Raw genomic sequence first — 13,700 nt, 5'->3', positions numbered from 1 at the left:
CTTATGTTCTTATTATAAAGTGTAGATGATCAACAGCAACTCTTCGGCTAGATGCAGGTTCTAATGTGTATTCTAATTAGTATTAAACTTGCAAAATAAAAGGATCTTAGCACTTAGCTCTCATATTCTTTTCACAACCCGTGTAGATATTTCCTAAAATTGTTACCGTCACTTCCTGTTTACCACTATTCTGATTTTAAATTCATAGCAACCATTTCTTTACTGTGTTACACCTTACAAATTTAAGACATCAGGGATAAAAATATTGAGTCTCTATCTTTCTTATTTAAATATGCTCCATGTAGACAAACAAAAAAAATTAACAAATATAGAGTATGCTTTTTCCTGGTGAGAAGTCTGAAGTGACTGATTGAGGAGGCATGAGAATTTACAGAATGAGGAACTTGGTTGTCAATCAATCAATTACTGTGGGAGAGAAAAATTACCTTTAAGAATCCTGGGCAAGGTAGTCTTAGTTTCAGCCATATGTGTTATTTTCAGATTCCGAGTAATCTGTGGCAGGATCGTTGCCAGTTGGCACTGGGGGCAATACCCACCTAAGTGTTGTGCTGTGCCCCCCTAGTGGGACTTTAGTACAGTAAACATTTTATTGGAAATAATTTGGCATATACTGTGTTGATCCAATTAATTTGTTAAGCAGCAACACAATCTTTCCTAATCAAAAAATGTACGCCATTTACTTTCTGACCAAAACATAAGCATGTTGCACGCAAGCTGTGTGTGGCAAGTTCAGGCACGCACTCACTAAATTAACATTGTTAGGTAACTAAACTTTAGACAAACTTTATGTTTATTGCTCACCTTGTGCAAACGTTGCTAATGCTTTAGGACCCCTGGACAAACTCCTACATGGAAAGAAAATGTATCTGTTTGTGGGGTTGGGACTGGTGGTGAGTACCTCTGTGTTCAATATTAAATAGGAAACAACAGCGCATGCAGTCACGGAGTCCCTCAAGGGGGTACAGTCAGTGAAACGCTGTTGCCTGGCAAACAGCAAACACAAACTACTTAGACGATTCTAGATACTTTCCCATTTGTTTTATTTTGGAGAACTTGTACCTGGAAAGTGTGTAACAAGGTTTTCTATTACTACCATTTTCATTCTTAACAAAATACCAGAATCATAACTAATGAAAAAACCTTATGAAGCAAGAAAGTATTTTGAAACATTACCTGAACTCAGTCAGCAGCTTGTGGTATAAAGTCCTGCAATATGAAAGATTTAGAACACTAGCAAACAATCATTTCATTATTATTTTTCAAAACCCAGACTTAAATTACACGAACTAGAAGATTAAAAATGTAGAACATGAGAACACTGCAAATCTTTGTTCTGCAGAACATTAGAAAACAATAATGAACGAATAAACAAACAAAGTGGAAAGCAAAACGTATTGGTGGTGCAACCATGTTAGAAGTGTTCAGGATCATTTCTAATGTTGAATGAAGAAGGCAGCCTAGATGAAGCAAACAGAATCCTGAATTTGTTTTCTGTGTCCTAATACTCCTCCCCCTCTTCCCCTTCATCTCCCATGCTTTCAGTGTCCACCTCTTCATAATCCTTCTCCAGGACCACCATGTCCTCTCTGGCTTCTGAGAACTCGCTCTCCTCCATGCCCTCTCCCATGTACCAGTGGACGAAGGCACACTTGGCGTACATCAGGTCAAACTTGTGGTCCAGATGGGCCCAGGCCTTGGTGATGGCAGTTGTGTTGCTCAGCATGCAGACGGCCCTCTGCACCTTGGCCAGGTCTCCCCCGGGCACCACGGTGGGGGGCTGGTAGTTGATGCCCACCTTGAAGCCAGTGGGACACCAGTCCACAAGCTGGATGGTGCGATTGGTCTTGATGGTGGCGACGGCAGAGTTGACATCTTTTGCAACACACAGCTGGCCATGTACTTGCCATGACGGGGGTCACACTTCACCATCCATTTGGCCAGCTCAAAGCAGGCTTGGTGATGTCGACCACAGACAGCTGCTCATGATAGGCCTTCTCGGCAGAGAGGGCATAGGTGACCAGGGGAAGTGGATACAGGAGTATGGCACCAAATTTGTCTGGAACTCCGTCAGGTCCACATTCAGGGCACCATCAAAATTCAGGGAGGCAGTGATAGAGGAGACGATCTGGATCATAGTCAACAGAGAGATGCTCTAAATAGCAGGGAGGTGAATCCAGAGCCAGTACCACCACTGAAGCTGTGGAAGATGAGGAAGCCTTGAAGCCCAGTGCACTGGTCAGCCTAGGGAAAAAATAGGGATACATGGGCTACATATGAGATTGGGTAGATACATTTTAAGATCATCTTAAAGACTGTACTTTCTGATACTTACATTTCCCTGTATAATGATCTGAGGGGTAATGTTTTACACAATAGAAACCACCTGGAATGTCTAGACTAAATCGACTCACCAGCTTGCGTGTCCTGTCCACCACCAGGTCGATGAACTCCTTGCCGATGGTGTAGTGCCTGAGGGCGTAGATGTTGGCAGCGTCCTCTTTGCCAGTGATGAGCTGCTCGGGGTGGCACAACTGGCGTAGGTCCCTGCGTGCACCTCATCTGGGAATAGAGGAGAAGACAGGAAGGGGTTAACCAGTGATGACCCAAAGAGCAGCTCCACACACAACATTGATATGGAAGTGGGTTCATTGTTCATAAAGTTATCCAACTCCTTAATGCTGGTGAAAGAGTTACTTTTGAAAGCAGGATTCCAACAGTTTCTAGGTATCTGTGAGCTCAGTGCCTGTTGGTCAGTGAACAACATGGAGTCACATGGGCAGCCCCTGCTTACTGATGACAGTGGGCCCCTGGTCCACATAGACAGCCCGGGGGACGTGCTTGCCTGCCCCGGTCTCATTGAAGAAGGTGTTGAAGGAGTCATCGCCTCCTCCGATGGTCTTGTCGCTGGGCATCTGGCCATCAGGCTAGATCCCATGCTCAGACAGTAAAGCTCCCAGCAGGCATTGCCGATCTGCTTGGCCCACATGCATAGAGATACACTCATGCTGAGGGGAAAAACTGGGCAGGAAAGATGGGTAAACACCAAGGTTTAAATTTACTTTAGGTAAGATTATATTGATGCACTTGGTTCAGAACAACTATAGAGACAAGGGCACTAATATTGACTGAATGAAAAAGAAGTATGTGGTTAATACAAACTACATGCAGATTAGTCTGCAAGAACTGAAGTCATGTGAAAGGTATGCACATGATGGAATCAATGTATTGCAACATTTTTAGAAGGTAAATGTGATGCAGTGAGAAATTTGCTTGAAACTTAAAAGAAAGGTGTTAGATTTACCCAGACTGAATGGGAATAATAAATCCCATTAAGAACTGCTACAAATGAATCTTAAAATGCATTGTTCTGGTTTCAAATTTACTGAATGAGATTAACTATTTGGCTAGAGAAAGGTCTGATTGAGAAAGCAGTAAATAATTTGTAAGTGTGTATTAAATTAACACCCAAAGTGTGCAAATGGACTTTGCATAATGTCTAGACTTTGATTTCAGTAGATTCACTACCTTTTTCACACCAGCACTAAACTGCAAACCTCAACATTTCTTAAACTGAAGTGAAGTGACAAAAATATATCTTACTGCATGTAAACATTAAAATAACATAAATTGATGTAGGTCCGTGTAACACGTATCAATTCAAATTTCTGAAGGATCTGAAAAAATGAAAACTGGAAATATGGTGGTCATATTTTCATTTTTCTTTTTTTTGAAAATTGAAATATTAGCATTTTGGATAAACTTTCATATTTTATTTTATTTATTTTCTGTAAAAAACATCAGTGTTTGGTGTAGAATGTTTTCTCTTCTACTGAAATAATGAGAAACAGAACAGTGGCTGAAGTGAGAGAACTTGGTCTATTTGAGAAATAAAAGGCTCAGATATAGGCTGGACCATAGTGACGGGGGAGGACGCTGCAGACGGGCTGCAAATCACAAGGCTTTACTAAACATGATATTCCTCTACTTAATTGTTGGATATGCGACTGTGAGCTCCGACACACACTTAAGCGTTTTGCTGCCAAGTGTGAAGCGATGAGAATCAGAGAGTGGGATGAGAATCAGCACCTCCAAGTCTGAGGCCATGGTTCTCTGTTGGAATAGAGTGGATTGCTCGCTCCAGGTTAGGGGGGAGCAGCTGCCCTTAGTGGAGGAGTTTAAGTACCTCGGGGTTTTGTTCATGAGTGATGGAAAGGGGGAGTGTGAGATTGGCAGGCGGATCGCTGCTGAGTCTGCAGTATTGCGGGTGCTGTATCGGTCTGTGGTGGTAAAGCTTATGGTTTACATGTCAATCTACATCCCTATCTTCACCTATGGTCATGAACAGTGGGTAATGACTGAATGGACGAGATTGCGGGTACAAGCGGCGGAAATTAGGTTTCTCCACAGGGTTGCTGGACTCACCTTTCGGGATAGGGTGAGGAGCTCAGTAATCTGGGAGAGCCTCGGAGTAGAGTCGCTACTTCTCAGTATTGAGAGGAGCCAGTTGAGGTGGTTTGGGCATCTGGTAAGGATGCTCCCTGGGAGGCTGCCTTTGCAGCTTAATCGGGCACGCCTCACTGGGCAGAGACCCTGAGGCCAACCCAGGACATGCTGGAGGGATTATATCTCCTGGCTGGCCTGGGAACGCCAGGGAATCCCTCAGGAGGAGCTGGAATCTGTCACTGGAGAAAGGGAGGTCTGGTCCACCCTACTTAATATGCTGCCACCGCGACCCTCACCAGGACAAGTGGTGTAGAAAATGGATGGATGGATGGATGGATGAAATAATGAAATAATAATAATAGTCATATTATTATTGCGAGGAGTATTTATTTTATTTTGTACTGAAATTGTGTGCAAGTGCAATAACGTCTTATAGCCTACATCATGTGTACCACTAATTCTCAACCATTATTTTGATTAATTCCTTATAATCAGCCAGTCCTGTCATTTTTAACAAAAGAGGAAGTCAAGTCAACTGCTTACACATGAGCAACATTTAAAACAGATTGCAGTGTCCTCACCTGCCGCTGTGGTACAGCCCATTTCTGAGCCTTTTATTTCTCAGATTTCTCACTTCAGCCACTGTTCCATTTCTCATTATTTCAGTAGAACAGAAAACATTGAGAAAATATAAATTTAAACACCACACACTGAATTTTCTATTTTTGTACAGAAAATTAAAAAATAAAATATGAGTAAAAGTTTAAAATAAAAGTGTATCCAAAATTCTAATGTTTCAATAATAAAAAATAAAAAAAAACAGAAAATTGAAAATATGACCACCATTTTTCCAATTTAAATTTTTTCAGGACTTTCAGAAAATTGAATTGATAAGAGTTACACGGCACGGACCCGGTTATAGGCTATGTTTGTAAATGAGTGATATTTATTTAGTTTTTGTCAATGCAAGTAAAAATATAAATGCACTCATACAATGTGACATTTTATATTAATACTTCACAGAATTTACCCATAATTTCCACATGCGTGTCTGCAGCCTTAATAATGAATTGTAGGTTCTAAAAATAACACTCCACCCCACCCTGCCTCCCTTTTGATAAATAAATTACAGTTGTACATACAATGGAATGGATAATCTTCTGGTATATAATGCCTACATAAAACTAATGGTGTGAACATATTTTTTTCATTCAAATCATCCAAATTATTTTCTGGATTTAAATGTTTCACTATAATGTTAATTTAATAGATGAAAGGTTGTTTTACATTGTACAAATTTCTATTTGTAATGTTATTCTCTTCTCCTTGAAATTATGCTGTATATGTATATTATGCAATATAATCATTTTTTTATACCATTGTTATGTACAAATAAATATATATTTTATAATGTTATACTGTTTGTAATATATTTTATGTATTATATAGTAAGTCCACATATCACTGCATGGAATATTACAGTGCCTTTTACAGTATTTACGGTATTCTCTTTATTCCACTTAACATTAATTAGGCTACATCTTCATTAAATGCATCATCCGTGAGTTGCTGGAAATGTATGTGATTGTTTGATATGTTATTAAGGACCATATTGAGTTCTTAAAAGTACTTTTCACACAAAAGTAAGAAAATAAAATTGCCACTGGGAAACAACCTTTTCTTCTATTTTGATGTGTAATCATTTGTTTAACATCTACTATTATTACAGCTCTGAAGTTTTCAAAGATATATATATATATATATATATATATATATATCCCACATGTTTTGTAATAAAAAATAAAAAAGCCTTGTATGAAGAGCTTGTGTGCCAGTGATTCTGGAGAATGTATTTATCACAAGTTTGTTTATGTCTGCACTCTGCACAGATATCTCTAGTTTGTTTAGCTATGCAGAAGTAAGTTACAAACTCTGTTTACAATTACTAAAAATAATACAAAGTTGAAAAATATACTTTAATCTGGAGTAGTAGGAATCAAATATTCATAAAAGATTTCAGCTTCTGGCAAAACATTTAAAAAATAAAAATTCTGACAATCTGTCAAATGAGAGTGCAGGGGCACATTGTTTTTTGCCTATTCTGTTATAAAGATAACAGTTTGTTTCTGTGCTTGTTTTGCGCTTGTAAGTACTCTGGTATCCCTTTAATTTAATAGTAGTGCAGATTAAGGTAATAACAGGTAAATCACATTTGTTTATGAATCTATAATTGACACCATTTTTGAAAGGAGACAGGATTACTGTGGACAAAGCCTTTGAAATCAGAATATATGGAGGTTCCAATCAGCGACAGCTCACGAAGACGCTGCTTTTCATATTTCATATCACAAACGCATATGTGTTTCTGATGAATGACTGAAAACTCTAATGAAATGGAGCAGAATGGGGAAATGAGATACAGTGTGAACTGCCACTCTATCAACCAAAGCAGGTCTTGTGAAATGCAGTCAGCGATCAGATAACCTTTTAGCCTTATATTTAATACCGGCTCTCCCAGATCCTTCACATCGATTTAACCGAGTTAATAAAAACTGCTACAGTGAGAGCAGTGCTGTTAAAGAAATCAGCTTCTGTATATATTATGGTGGATTTCTTGATAACATGCTTATATACATATATAAGGTTGGTTATTAGTATTTGTTTGCATATTCATTTAATCTCCAACAAATATTGATACAATTTGATAAAGTTTTTATTATTTTACCATTGACTTCATTTCACTGTTTTATTGAGGTGAGAACAATATTCTGTGAAATCTAAATCTAGAAACAACAGAATTTAACATTCAAATGTAGTAAACCAGGATGCATTGCTATTTATTAAATCAATTAGTGTTATACACTCACCTAAAGGATTATTAGGAACACCTGTTCAATTTCTCTTTAATGCAATTATCTAACCAACCAATCACATGGCAGTTGCTTCAATGCATTTAGGGGTGTGGTCCTGGTCAAGACAATCTCCTGAACTCCAAACTGAATGTCTGAATGGGAAAGAAAGGTGATTTAAGCAATTTTGAGCGTGGCATGGTTGTTGGTGCCAGACGGGCCGGTCTGAGTATTTCACAATCTGCTCAGTTACTGGGATTTTCACGCACAACCACTTCTAGGGTTTACAAAGAATGGTGTGAAAAGGGAAAAACATCCAGTATGCGGCAGTCCTGTGGGCGAAAATGCCTTGTTGATGCTAGAGGTCAGAGGAGAATGGGCCGACTGATTCAAGCTGATAGAAGAGCAACTTTGACTGAAATAACCACTCGTTACAACCGAGGTATGCAGCAAAGCATTTGTGAAGCCACAACACGTACAACCTTGAGGCGGATGGGCTACAACAGCAGAAGACCCCACCGGGTACCACTCATCTCCACTACAAATAGGAAAAAGAGGCTACAATTTGCACAAGCTCACCAAAATTGGACAGTTGAAGACTGGAAAAATGTTGCCTGGTCTGATGAGTCTCGGTTTCTGTTGAGACATTCAGATGGTAGAGTCAGAATTTGGCGTAAACAGAATGAGAACATGGATCCATCATGCCTTGTTACCACTGTGCAGGCTGGTGGTGGTGGTGTAATGGTGTGGGGGATGTTTTCTTGGCACACTTTAGGCCCCTTAGTGCCAATTGGGCATCGTTTAAATGCCACGGCCTACCTGAGCATTGTTTCTGACCATGTCCATCCCTTTATGACCACCATGTACCCATCCTCTGATGGCTACTTCCAGCAGGATAATGCACCATGTCACAAAGGTCGAATCATTTCAAATTGGTTTCTTGAACATGACAATGAGTTCACTGTACTAAACTGGCCCCCACAGTCACCAGATCTCAACCCAATAGAGCATCTTTGGGATGTGGTGGAACGGGAGCTTCGTGCCCTGGATGTGCATCCCACAAATCTCCATCAACTGCAAGATGCTATCCTATCAATATGGGCCAACATTTCTAAAGAATGCTTTCAGCACCTTGTTGAATCAATGCCACGTAGAATTAAGGCAGTTCTGAAGGTGAAAGGGGGTCAAACACAGTATTAGTATGGTGTTCCTAATAATCCTTTAGGTGAGTGTATGTGTCTGTGTGTGTGTGTGTGTGTGTTTATGTTTCATATGCATAAGAAAACAACACAGAATGCCCTACGGGTTTTATGGAATACCTGCAGATTTAATTTCTTGTGCGTTGGCTCAAGGGATAGCAGCCTCCTGCAATATTTAGAACCTTTCAACATTTAATGGGACACTCCACATTTGATAGATGCCTGGCAAACCTGGTGTGATGGCTGTTTTAATTTCTGAAAAGGAGTAGAATGCAGAGATGTCTGGATGTTTTTCAAAGCCAGGGCAGGAGTAGTATAGGAACATAACATTTGACAGGGCTTTTAGACCCTGCTGTACAATCTCGAGGTGATCAGATCAAAGAGAAGAGCAGTGTGCACAATGCTGACAGGAATGTTGCAAACTGTTTGTTCCAATCTGTAACCCATTTTACATGCTCCAGTTTACAGAGATGTTGACAGTATACTGCATGTGTATTAAAAGCAAACATAGCAACATAAAAAAGAATCAGCTTGAATTAGCCATGCATGAGAATTGGGTTTTTCCTTAAAAATGATAACTGTAATATTAATAACATTATTATTATTATTATTATTATTATTATTATTATTATTATTATTATTATTATTATTGATAATAATAATAATTTAGCAGAAGCTTTAATTCGAAGACTATATTTTGATAGCAGAAGTTGTGAATTTCACAATTAAGAAACAGAAGGATATTTACTAAAATCCTTGGACATAATTATTTCTGTTTCAGTATTTAAAACATACTTTAATTAATTTTTAAATGTGTGTGTATGTTCTTTGCTGCTCATTTGCCTGGGATGATGTATTAAGCAGAAAAGGTAAAAGATTTCAAATGCAAGGCTGATTTACTATTCATTTGTATTGAACTGGCAGAGTACTGAACAGTAGATTCCAGATTATTTCCACATACATCAGGTCATAAAATGTACTTGGATAAGGGAAATAAGATCTGCTTCAGAGTATATATTTTAAAATTTAATTTACTTTTTATTCATACCAAAGTGCCTTTCCTCAAATGGGCACCTGTTTACTCATCTAACTGCCGTTCGCTGCACGTTACGTAGACTACAGAGATAGTAGCAGAGCATCTGTGCTACAAAATACATGCATAAGTGCATACTGGTTATGCAACAAATGGATTTTTGTTTGTTTGTTTTCTTTTGTTTGGTGCTATATAAAACTACTAAACCATTATGTTTAACATATGGAATATGGTAGGGTTTACATTTAAAATAATTATAAAGCAAAACTCAGAAATACACATAGCTTTAAGGGATCCCCCTCTGCAATACTAAAAGGACTGTGATGGACTTGTGGAGTAAAGAACCAATTGTTTTGTCCAGGAGGCTCAATTTGCTCTTTTGCTTGGCAGCACTTGTGCTCCCTTGTGCTCTCATCTCTTTCAAGGCGTTTCTCCTCTTTTCCTATCATGTCTCATGCAAAATATGGAGCTTTTACAAGACATTAATCTTGTTTTCTATTCCTTTAATGTGGAATTGTTTTGGTGACTTTTGCCGAATGCTCTTCACCTGACAAGTGGGCGTGAGAAAATCTTATTCCACCTCTTCCTCAACCCAGATGCAGGACAGCTCTCAAATATTTTTAGTATATAACTGGCTTCTGTTATCTTTCCATTCCATCATTTCATTCAAAAACCGAAAAGCTAAAGATCACTGATGCCTTCCCCAGGACCGTTTGTATTTGGAAATGCATTAGGATGAGTCATACAATACATTATACATTTTAAATAAATACAATAAAATGATTAATGCTTCTTGCACAGCTCAAAAGCATTCATGCTCAGCTTTAGTAAATAAAAAACAGAAATATATTTAGTGGCATCAGGCAGTTTTTGCTATTATGGTTCACTCCCAATCATTTATGTCATCTGCATTTTCCTGATGTTCCATTTTGCAGTATATCCTGCTGCGTGTTTCTTGTGTGATTCCTCTGCTGAGTGTTTTGTCTGGGTCATGTGGCAGGCTAACTAATTGCTGCTACAAAAACAACTCAGCAAACCGATTCTCATTGGCGAATGAGATTACTCATCATCAGCATCATAGACCTGGCATTGCTGCACACACACTGAAAACAAACATTCACCACACACACACACACACACACACACACACACACACACTTTCTCTCTCTCACACACACACACAAAACTGAATGCACTTTTTGCATCCTAGTTTACTGCTTTCACATACTTTTGAAATCCGACAGACAAGAATTTACAGGCTGGTTGCTAAAAGCAGAAAAGCCGAAATATTAAGTCCTCTGTGAGCTCATGATTCCCTTAATGCACTGAAATGTTTTCCAAGAGCCGTGAGATGGTCATGACCTCAATAGTTTACCTATAATGAACTGCTATTTAGAGGCATTTAAGCTGTGGAATGCAGGGAGTATAATGATATTAAATAGAGGCATATTTTATCCAGGACTTGACACGTGTTTTCTTTTATCTGCTGGGGCTTAAAATGCTTATTCTGATTGGAATGGATGCAGTAAGAGATAAATAAAAGATATACCATACTGTAGTTGGATCTAATATGTTAAGTTCACAGCTACGTTCAAAGACAAACACATACAGAGCTTGTTAAAAGTGATTTATTTGTCTTCGAACCCCCCAAAATACATATATATGTATTATTTAAAATATTTTCAAAACCCAGATAGAAGTGTGTTTTGAATCTAGAACTGTACCTTTAAAAATGTTATTTATGTATTATACAGCTATGTATTTTTTAATAAGATCAAAGTTTCTTTAAGTTATAATATTAACAGCCACATGTATTTACCAGTACACATAGCAGAAATGATACATACCAACATTGAGCTGAATATTATGGATATTATGTATTTTGACACAACAGCATGGACAATTGTGATGGATTTTAATTCTGTTCCAAAGAAAAGATTTGTACATTTAAATTATACAGAAAACAATGAACAATGCCACTGACCATTTTTAACTTTAATTTTCAAAATGGAAGTTTGGTCTATTTATACTATTTCTTTATTTCAGAATAATGTCCTACTGTTTTAACTTTTGTTCCTGTCCTTTTTCTCACCCAGTAGCAGTAGTATCAAGTATTCAAAATCACGCAGACCTTCAGAGACCACTGCTTCAGATGGTTATATTTCCCCCCCATCACATACATTGTTTATTCTTTGATTGGTTCTTCTCTGCATGTTGAATGCTTGGCAGACTGGAAGAGAATAGCTGTAAGCCATCCTTAAGGAAACATGGAGCACTTCCAAATTCACATAAAGCAAAGTCTTGTTGTTGTATTGAAACACACTGCAGTTCAATGTCTTTCCTTTTGGCCTTTAAGTTAGAATACAATGGAAAACCAATTTCTTTCAAATTTGGGGGATTTTATAAATGCAAATCCTGCAAAAAAAATAAAAAAGCACGACAAAAAAGCCTTCAACCAAAACAATCAACACAAAATGCTGAAGGGTAGTTCGATGGGTGAAATAGGTCAATATTATGCAACGTGCAGTCCATTTTTAGAACAGGGTTTGACTGAAATGGATGTTGATGGAAGTGAAATTTACAACTGGGACATACAGTACCTGCAGGGTTTGTTGGAGAATGAAGAGGTAAGTACAGCTATGCATTAATACAAATGCATATTTATAGTGAGAAGCTACATTATCCAGTTACATTAAACAACAGACAAAGAAGGCTTTTCAGAATAGTAAACCATCTTATATTAGGTTTAATGCACACTAACATTTTTTTAATATAAAAACAAACTGTCTTCTTGTGCCTATTAATAATATAAGACTAATAATGCTGTAATAACTGCATGACAATTCTACAATTCATAGTTTATTAAAAAAAATTACTGTGATCTTTGTGTGGTGATATATTTGATTCCATCACCCAAAAATAAAATTGATAACATTAAAGTTTGAGAATCATAGAAAGTAAAAGCACAATAATTTTAAAAAGTAATTTATGAAAGGAAGACTTCCTTTTTGGCTAATGTTAATTTACTAAGCATCTTGGACACAGGGAGAATGTTTCTTTAAATTAAGAGCTTAGTCAGTTCTCTTCAAAGTGCTTCACCAAACTTGCAAAAATGCAAAAGGCGCTGTTTACTAATCTTTAGAAACCTTCATTGTCAGACTTTGTACCGTGTACATTTTATCCATTATAACTCTTCAAACCTCATCCCCTTGAAACACCAACATTAACCAAGTCTAGTGTGCACAAAGCAAAGCCTGAACTAAAACTCAGATAAGCTGTTGTTCTTGTAGTAATTCTCTACTGAATATCCGTTTATATGGGAAACAAGCTGCCTTCATCTAATAAGTGTATAACACACTCACTTTCCTTTTGGCGGCCCTATATTTACAATGCTTTGAAATTGACTTTTTCTAGTGCTGAGGAAAATGAGGGGCTGCAAAACTCTTTACAAGGCACTCCCAGTCTAAAAATAAGTCCTGTATTGGAAATATAGTCTAACTATAGGATATAATGTCATTCATAAATGGTCTGCTTGCCTGATTTGTTACCAAATTATTGGTAACACTTTATAATAAGGTGCTGCTTATTAATGTGTTATTCATATATATGTTATAAATAGTTAATAAATGATTAATAGTTCACTATAAAACATTAATAATGCATTATAAATTAGTTAAAACTCAGTTATAGCAATACGTGGAATGGCCACAAAGTTGAACTGGTAGCTAAAAAGTGGACCTCTTATGAATGAGTTATTATCAAAAACTGTAAAGTATTAAGAATGTGTCAAAGCAGTAGTGAATTTTGCTTTATAACCTGTTCATACATTTGAAAGAGGTACACTTTTTAGCTACCTGTTTGACTTTTCATAAAGTGTTAAGAGATTATTTATTATCTGCACATTTTCTGTTAATGTCCAGCATCTAATTATTAAGCAAATTGACAAATACACCTATAAGTACTATTTGGTGGTAATACGTAATGTACTAGTAATATGCTAGTAAAAAATTATATAATTACTGTAATTACACAAGTCACAAATAACCACCTAATAAATGCTGTGTTATGGCACCATTATTAATTCCCATTGCACATGGATAATAATAGTGAATAGATATAGTGATGCAAATGGAAAATTATTAACTAACAGCAGCG

General features: G+C 37.4%; 1 pseudogene; it reads right to left on the bottom strand.

Moving 5' to 3' along the window:
• Positions 1-1,519: 1,519 nt before the first annotated feature.
• On the bottom strand, positions 1,520-2,948 carry LOC136762790 (tubulin alpha chain-like; annotated as a pseudogene).
• Positions 2,949-13,700: the final 10,752 nt, after the last annotated feature.

Source organism: Amia ocellicauda, chromosome 11 (genome assembly GCF_036373705.1).
Source record: "Amia ocellicauda isolate fAmiCal2 chromosome 11, fAmiCal2.hap1, whole genome shotgun sequence".
NCBI classification, from domain to species: domain Eukaryota; kingdom Metazoa; phylum Chordata; class Actinopteri; order Amiiformes; family Amiidae; genus Amia; species Amia ocellicauda.
The sequence above is the reverse complement of the archived record's forward strand: the minus strand, read 5'-3'. Positions and strand labels throughout refer to the sequence as shown.